Here is a 7,445-nt window from a genome sequence, read left to right on the forward strand (position 1 = left end):
AATCATGGGTAAATTAGTCATCCAATCTCATATATCTCTTTGCAAATGTACAGTGGGCCCTTGGTACCCACTTGAGCTTGATTCCAGGAAACCAGAATCCATGGATGTTCAAGTCCCATTATATGCAATGACACACCTGCTAGTAAAATCGTGTCTCTTGTTTAAAACTAGCTGTCCCCTGCCACGTGTTGCTGTGGCAGGGGACAGCTGAAAAATAATGAGAAAGTGTTGGTTTCTAATATATGTAATTTCTTTATGCTTGTGGGTAGACAATATTTCTTGTTTCTTTGTCAGTGTTGATGTAGAGATTGTCTGGTTTGCCTACTCTGGAACATGCAACATATAATTGTCCTTCTTTAGGGGTTCCTTTCAAATCTATGATACTGTATCTGTCATATACATATTTGTGTGTGTGTAAATTATCTATCTAAGTATCTATCTATCTTATCCATATCTATGGCTAGACGGCTCTTTGTCAGGAGGGCTTTGAATACATTTTCTTGCCCTGGTGAAGGGAGTTGGACTGGATGGCCTTTATTTATTTATTTATTTATTTCACTTACTTATACCCTGCCCTTCTCACCCCGGGGGGGGGGGGGAGGGGGGACTCAGGGCGGCTTACAGGGAAGGCACAATTAGATGCCCAAATCACTTGAGAAGCAATACAAAATACAACAATTCAACAGTTAAATTAAAACATCAATACATAATAAAATAATAAAACAATCTCATGTTCAGGGTTCAGAGTCCATATATCCATTCCATTCCATTTGTCCTTGTCTATCGTCAGATCCTTAAGTTAGTTGTCAGAATGACCAAAGGCTTGGTCCCACACCCAGGTCTTCAGTTTTTTCCTAAACGCTAGAAGGGCAGTCGCCGATCTAATCTCCCCGGGGAGTGAGTTCCACAGGTGGGGGGCCACCACTGAGAAGGCCCTGCTCCTCGTCCCCGCCAGCCTCACTTGTGACAATGGCGGGGTCGAGAGCAGGGCCTCCCCAGAAGATCGAGGTGGGATGTAGAGGGAGATCCGTTCGGACAAATACACTGGGCCGGAACCGTATAGGGTTTTGTAGGTCAAAACCAGCACTTTGAATTGTGCTTGGAATTGGATCGGCAGCCAGTGGAGCTGACGCAACAGGGGGGTGGTATGTTCCCTGTACGCCGCTCCGGTGAGCAATCTGGCTGCTTCTCGCTGGACTAGTTGAAGTTTCCGAGCAGTCTTCAAGGGCAACCCCATGTAGAGTGCGTTGCAGTAATCCAACCGGGATGTGACAAGAGCATGGACCACCGTGGCCAGATAAGGCAGCATTTCTCAACCTGGGGGTCGGAACCTCGGGGGGGGGGGGTGGAGCCACTTCCCATATGGGGTACCACTGCCTGCTTGGTCACTGGTGTTGCGGATGGATGTGTTATGAACCAAAGAGGTTCCTGTTCTTTTGTGCAGAGTGTATAAGGAATAGTAAGGTAGTTTAGATCAATGAGACACTTTGGAGACCAAATTTGGTTTTGACACTATTCATGTAACTTTTATTGAAATACAATCAACACAGAATCATTTCAGGATCACATCAAGGAGAGCTCTCTTGCACACACACATTCACGCATACTCACGCACACCAGGCCTCCTCCGGCGAAGATGATCAGTCTTTTCCGAGGAAACGAGGACACCCATTGATGCAGTTCAGGAAGTGTGTATGTTGTTGGGGACCCCCTGTATTTATAGGCCAAAATCCATTTCTCTTTCTCGTAATCAGGTCGTTCTGACCTTTTTGAGCTCTTCCAAGTTCTTGTCCTTTCCAAAGTTCAAGATATACACATTCCAGATCTTATGATCTATGGGGTACCTTCTACACACTCCTTCTCCTCCTTACGTGCTTGATCGCATACCTCATTATTCACTGTCATTCAGGTATGCCTTGCTGCCTCCTCGCTTAGGCTGCCAGGGCCATGCTAGTCCATGTTGGTTCTGTCTCTTCAGGCCTGTTTCTTCTGTCCTTCTACATGCATTCTGATCATTCATTCTTTACAGATGGGCCACACTGGCCAGGGGATGGAGGCTTCTTCTCATTCAAGGCATCTTAAATAAATCAAGAAAATGAATATTCAAAACTCTACAAATACTAAAAATTAATTTACTAAAAATAGACAAAAATAATAATGAGAATAAGAATCAATAACAAACACTATCAATAAATACCTTTTAAAGGGGAAATAATCCTTGCCGGGCTCCACTACTCTGTGCAGGAAGGACTGCTGCCTCCTTACTTCGGCTTCTTCCACCTTGGCCAGCCGGTGGGCAAACCCAGCATGAAGGTGCGTCTTCTCCATGGCCTGTATTTCAGAAACAAAACAAAACAAATTAATATTCAAAACTCTAACAAAGTTAATAATAAGAATAAATAACATACACTATCAATTAATATATTCAAAATACAACACACTCAATATCTAAAACAATTAACAAACACTCTATAAAATATACAAACAAACCAAAAAATTATAAATAAATACTATTTTATCTGGTTTCCACAAAAAAAAAACACTCAATAGCAAAAACAACGAACAAACGTTCTATAAAAGATACAAACAAATCTAACAATAAAAAAACAAATAACAAATACTACTACTAGAAAAAGTAAACCAATAAACAAAAACTGAATACAAATACCAGGAAGCGCAAGAGGAGGCAAGGACAGAGGCAAAAGGAAGGGCAGCAAAATTGTCTCCTTTTGCTAAGATGGATACATCGCCACCAAAGAGTTGCCTATCGGTCAGAGCGGTCACGGTCCGCAACGTATCTCTTTCAGAGACGGCGAGTCCGGGGCACTGCAGGAAGGCAGGACTTCAAAGTTTTTGCCGGAGGAAGCCGGGGACCTGCTCAAGGCAGGGGAATCGCCTTCCCTGGGCTCCAGTCTTCAACATTCAGAGGCAGCTTCGGCAGGAAGGACTGCTGCCTCCTCAGTTCAGCCTCTTCGAACTTGGCCAGCCGGTGAGCAAATCCAGCATGGCGAAGCTTCTCCTCTGTGGACTGGGGTCGTGGGGGTGAGGAATGGAACTGGCCAGGTGATGGGCACTTCTTGTTATTCGGGCCCCTATAAATAAATAAACCGAATCTCAGGAAGCATCATGCCAAAATTTAATATGTTGTATACATCGATTGAACTTCCCAAAAACAAAAACAAAAATACAACCAAACAACCAAAAACCTGAAGCAAAATCAACAAAAAAAACCCCAAACTGTAAAGGAGAGTGCCAACAAAATAAAACAATACAAAGAAACAAAAAAGGAGAAGTAATACAATAAATGTATTCTATATTTAAAAAACTAATAAAAATAATAAATATTTAAAGTTCTAACTAACTTAAGAAGAATAAATAACAAACTCTATCAATAAATATATTCAAAAACCAACACACGCAATAACCAAAACAATTAACAAACACTCTATACACACTAAACACTAAACTATTATAAAAACAAATAAGAAAAACAAGTACTACTACTACTACTATTACTATAATAATAAGCAAACCGATAAACACAAAGTGAACACAACAACCCGGAGGGGCAAGTGTGGGTAAGGACCGAGGCAAAGGCAGGGCAGCGAAGAGGCAGAGACTGAGGGCAGAAGGGGGCTGAGAGGCAGCAACAGTTCAGTCGCCGGGGAGACATTGTGACCTCAGAAGGAGGCAGAGGAGGGGGGGAGGGGGAGGGAGGGGCCACCGTGACATCACAGGGGGGGAAGGAGATCTCTTGGCGGGGGGGGGGGTGTCCTGGGGAGATGATGGTGGAAAAGGAGAAGAATGGGAAGGCGGCCATGCTGGCTCTTCTGCCTTGGTAGGACGAGGGGCGCCTGCTGTAGCCGCCTGCAGAGCTTCTTTTCCTGGACCTTTGTCCTTTGAAGTTCTGGTTCTGCGGCTTTCTGTGGAGCCATTTCCCGCAAGGGGCACCTCTGTCTGCTTGGCTGCTGCTGCCGCTGCCGAATTGGTGGAACTGACCAGGTGACGGGCAATACTTGTTATTCAGGCCCCTATAAATAAATGAACCAAATCTCAGAAAGCATCATGCCAAAATTCAATATGTTGTATACATCCATTGAACTTCCCAAAAACAAAAACAAAAATACAACCAAACAACCAAAAACCAGAAGCAAAACCACTGCAGGAAGGCAGGACTTCAAAGTTTTTGCCGGAGGAAGCCGGGGACCTGCTCAAGGCAGGGGAATCGCCTTCCCTGGGCTCCAGTCTTCAACATTCAGAGGCAGCTTCGGCAGGAAGGACTGCTGCCTCCTCAGTTCAGCCTCTTCGAACTTGGCCAGCCGGTGAGCAAATCCAGCATGGCGAAGCTTCTCCTCTGTGGACTGGGGTCGTGGGGGTGAGGAATGGAACTGGCCAGGTGATGGGCACTTCTTGTTATTCGGGCCCCTATAAATAAATAAACCGAATCTCAGGAAGCATCATGCCAAAATTTAATATGTTGTATACATCGATTGAACTTCCCAAAAACAAAAACAAAAATACAACCAAACAACCAAAAACCTGAAGCAAAATCAACAAAAAAAACCCCAAACTGTAAAGGAGAGTGCCAACAAAATAAAACAATACAAAGAAACAAAAAAGGAGAAGTAATACAATAAATGTATTCTATATTTAAAAAACTAATAAAAATAATAAATATTTAAAGTTCTAACTAACTTAAGAAGAATAAATAACAAACTCTATCAATAAATATATTCAAAAACCAACACACGCAATAACCAAAACAATTAACAAACACTCTATACACACTAAACACTAAACTATTATAAAAACAAATAAGAAAAACAAGTACTACTACTACTACTATTACTATAATAATAAGCAAACCGATAAACACAAAGTGAACACAACAACCCGGAGGGGCAAGTGTGGGTAAGGACCGAGGCAAAGGCAGGGCAGCGAAGAGGCAGAGACTGAGGGCAGAAGGGGGCTGAGAGGCAGCAACAGTTCAGTCGCCGGGGAGACATTGTGACCTCAGAAGGAGGCAGAGGAGGGGGGAGGGGGAGGGAGGGGCCACCGTGACATCACAGGGGGGGAAGGAGATCTCTTGGCGGGGGGGGGGGGGTGTCCTGGGGAGATGATGGTGGAAAAGGAGAAGAATGGGAAGGCGGCCATGCTGGCTCTTCTGCCTTGGTAGGACGAGGGGCGCCTGCTGTAGCCGCCTGCAGAGCTTCTTTTCCTGGACCTTTGTCCTTTGAAGTTCTGGTTCTGCGGCTTTCTGTGGAGCCATTTCCCGCAAGGGGCACCTCTGTCTGCTTGGCTGCTGCTGCCGCTGCCGAATTGGTGGAACTGACCAGGTGACGGGCAATACTTGTTATTCAGGCCCCTATAAATAAATGAACCAAATCTCAGAAAGCATCATGCCAAAATTCAATATGTTGTATACATCCATTGAACTTCCCAAAAACAAAAACAAAAATACAACCAAACAACCAAAAACCAGAAGCAAAACCACTGCAGGAAGGCAGGACTTCAAAGTTTTTGCCGGAGGAAGCCGGGGACCTGCTCAAGGCAGGGGAATCGCCTTCCCTGGGCTCCAGTCTTCAACATTCAGAGGCAGCTTCGGCAGGAAGGACTGCTGCCTCCTCAGTTCAGCCTCTTCGAACTTGGCCAGCCGGTGAGCAAATCCAGCATGGCGAAGCTTCTCCTCTGTGGACTGGGGTCGTGGGGGTGAGGAATGGAACTGGCCAGGTGATGGGCACTTCTTGTTATTCGGGCCCCTATACATAAATAAACCGAATCTCAGGAAGCATCATGCCAAAATTTAATATGTTGTATACATCCATTGAACTTCCCAAAAACAAAAACAAAAATACAACCAAACAACCAAAAACCTGAAGCAAAATCAACAAAAAAACCCCGAACTGTAAAGCAGAGTGCCAACAAAATAAAACAATACAAAGAAACAAAAAAGGAGAAGTAATACAATAAATGTATTCTATATTTTAAAAACTAATAAAAATAATAAATATTTAAAGTTCTAACTAACTCAAGAAGAATAAATAACAAACTCTATCAATAAATATATTCAAAAACCAACACACGCAATAACCAAAACAATTAACAAACACTCTATACACACTAAACACTAAACTATTATAAAAACAAATAAGAAAAACAAGTACTACTACTACTACTATTACTATAATAATAAGCAAACCGATAAACACAAAGTGAACACAACAACCCGGAGGGGCAAGTGTGGGTAAGGACCGAGGCAAAGGCAGGGCAGCGAAGAGGCAGAGACTGAGGGCAGAAGGGGGCTGAGAGGCAGCAACAGTTCAGTCGCCGGGGAGACATTGTGACCTCAGAAGGAGGCAGAGGAGGGGGGAGGGGGAGGGAGGGGCCACCGTGACATCACAGGGGGGGAAGGAGGTCTCTTGGCGGGGGGGGGGGGTGTCCTGGGGAGATGATGGTGGAAAAGGAGAAGAATGGGAAGGCGGCCATGCTGGCTCTTCTGCCTTGGTAGGACGAGGGGCGCCTGCTGTAGCCGCCTGCAGAGCTTCTTTTCCTGGACCTTTGTCCTTTGAAGTTCTGGTTCTGCGGCTTTGTGTGGAGCCATTTCCCGCAAGGGGCACCTCTGTCTGCTTGGCTGCTGCTGCCGCTGCCGAATTGGTGGAACTGACCAGGTGACGGGCAATTCTTGTTATTCAGGCCCCTATAAATAAATGAACCAAATCTCAGAAAGCATCATGCCAAAATTTAATATGTTGTATACATCCATTGCACTTCCCAAAAACAAAAACAATAATACAACCAAACAACCAAAAACCAGAAGCAAAATCAACAAAAAAACCCCGAACTGTAAAGCAGAGTGCCAACAAAATAAAACAATACAAAGAAACAAAAAAGGAGAAGTAATACAATAAATGTATTCTATATTTTAAAAACTAATAAAAATAATAAATATTTAAAGTTCTAACTAACTCAAGAAGAATAAATAACAAACTCTATCAATAAATATATTCAAAAACCAACACACGCAATAACCAAAACAATTAACAAACACTCTATACACACTAAACACTAAACTATTATAAAAACAAATAAGAAAAACAAGTACTACTACTACTACTATTACTATAATAATAAGCAAACCGATAAACACAAAGTGAACACAACAACCCGGAGGGGCAAGTGTGGGTAAGGACCGAGGCAAAGGCAGGGCAGCGAAGAGGCAGAGACTGAGGGCAGAAGGGGGCTGAGAGGCAGCAACAGTTCAGTCGCCGGGGAGACATTGTGACCTCAGAAGGAGGCAGAGGAGGGGGGAGGGGGAGGGAGGGGCCACCGTGACATCACAGGGGGGGAAGGAGGTCTCTTGGCGGGGGGGGGGGTGTCCTGGGGAGATGATGGTGGAAAAGGAGAAGAATGGGAAGGCGGCCATGCTGGCTCTTCTGCCTTGGTAG

The 7,445-nt window shown here is 44.2% G+C and overlaps 1 long non-coding RNA gene across 1 annotated transcript; it reads right to left on the bottom strand.

Annotated features, from left to right (window-relative positions):
- Positions 1-1,499: 1,499 nt before the first annotated feature.
- Positions 1,500-3,266, bottom strand: LOC132778421 (uncharacterized). Its single transcript, XR_010910182.1, has 3 exons — positions 2,669-3,266; positions 2,198-2,331; positions 1,500-2,077 (listed from the first exon to the last, which is right to left on the bottom strand). It is a non-coding gene; the product is annotated as an uncharacterized lncRNA (long non-coding RNA).
- Positions 3,267-7,445: the final 4,179 nt, after the last annotated feature.

This window comes from Anolis sagrei, chromosome 6, assembly GCF_037176765.1.
Source record: "Anolis sagrei isolate rAnoSag1 chromosome 6, rAnoSag1.mat, whole genome shotgun sequence".
NCBI lineage: Eukaryota > Metazoa > Chordata > Lepidosauria > Squamata > Dactyloidae > Anolis > Anolis sagrei.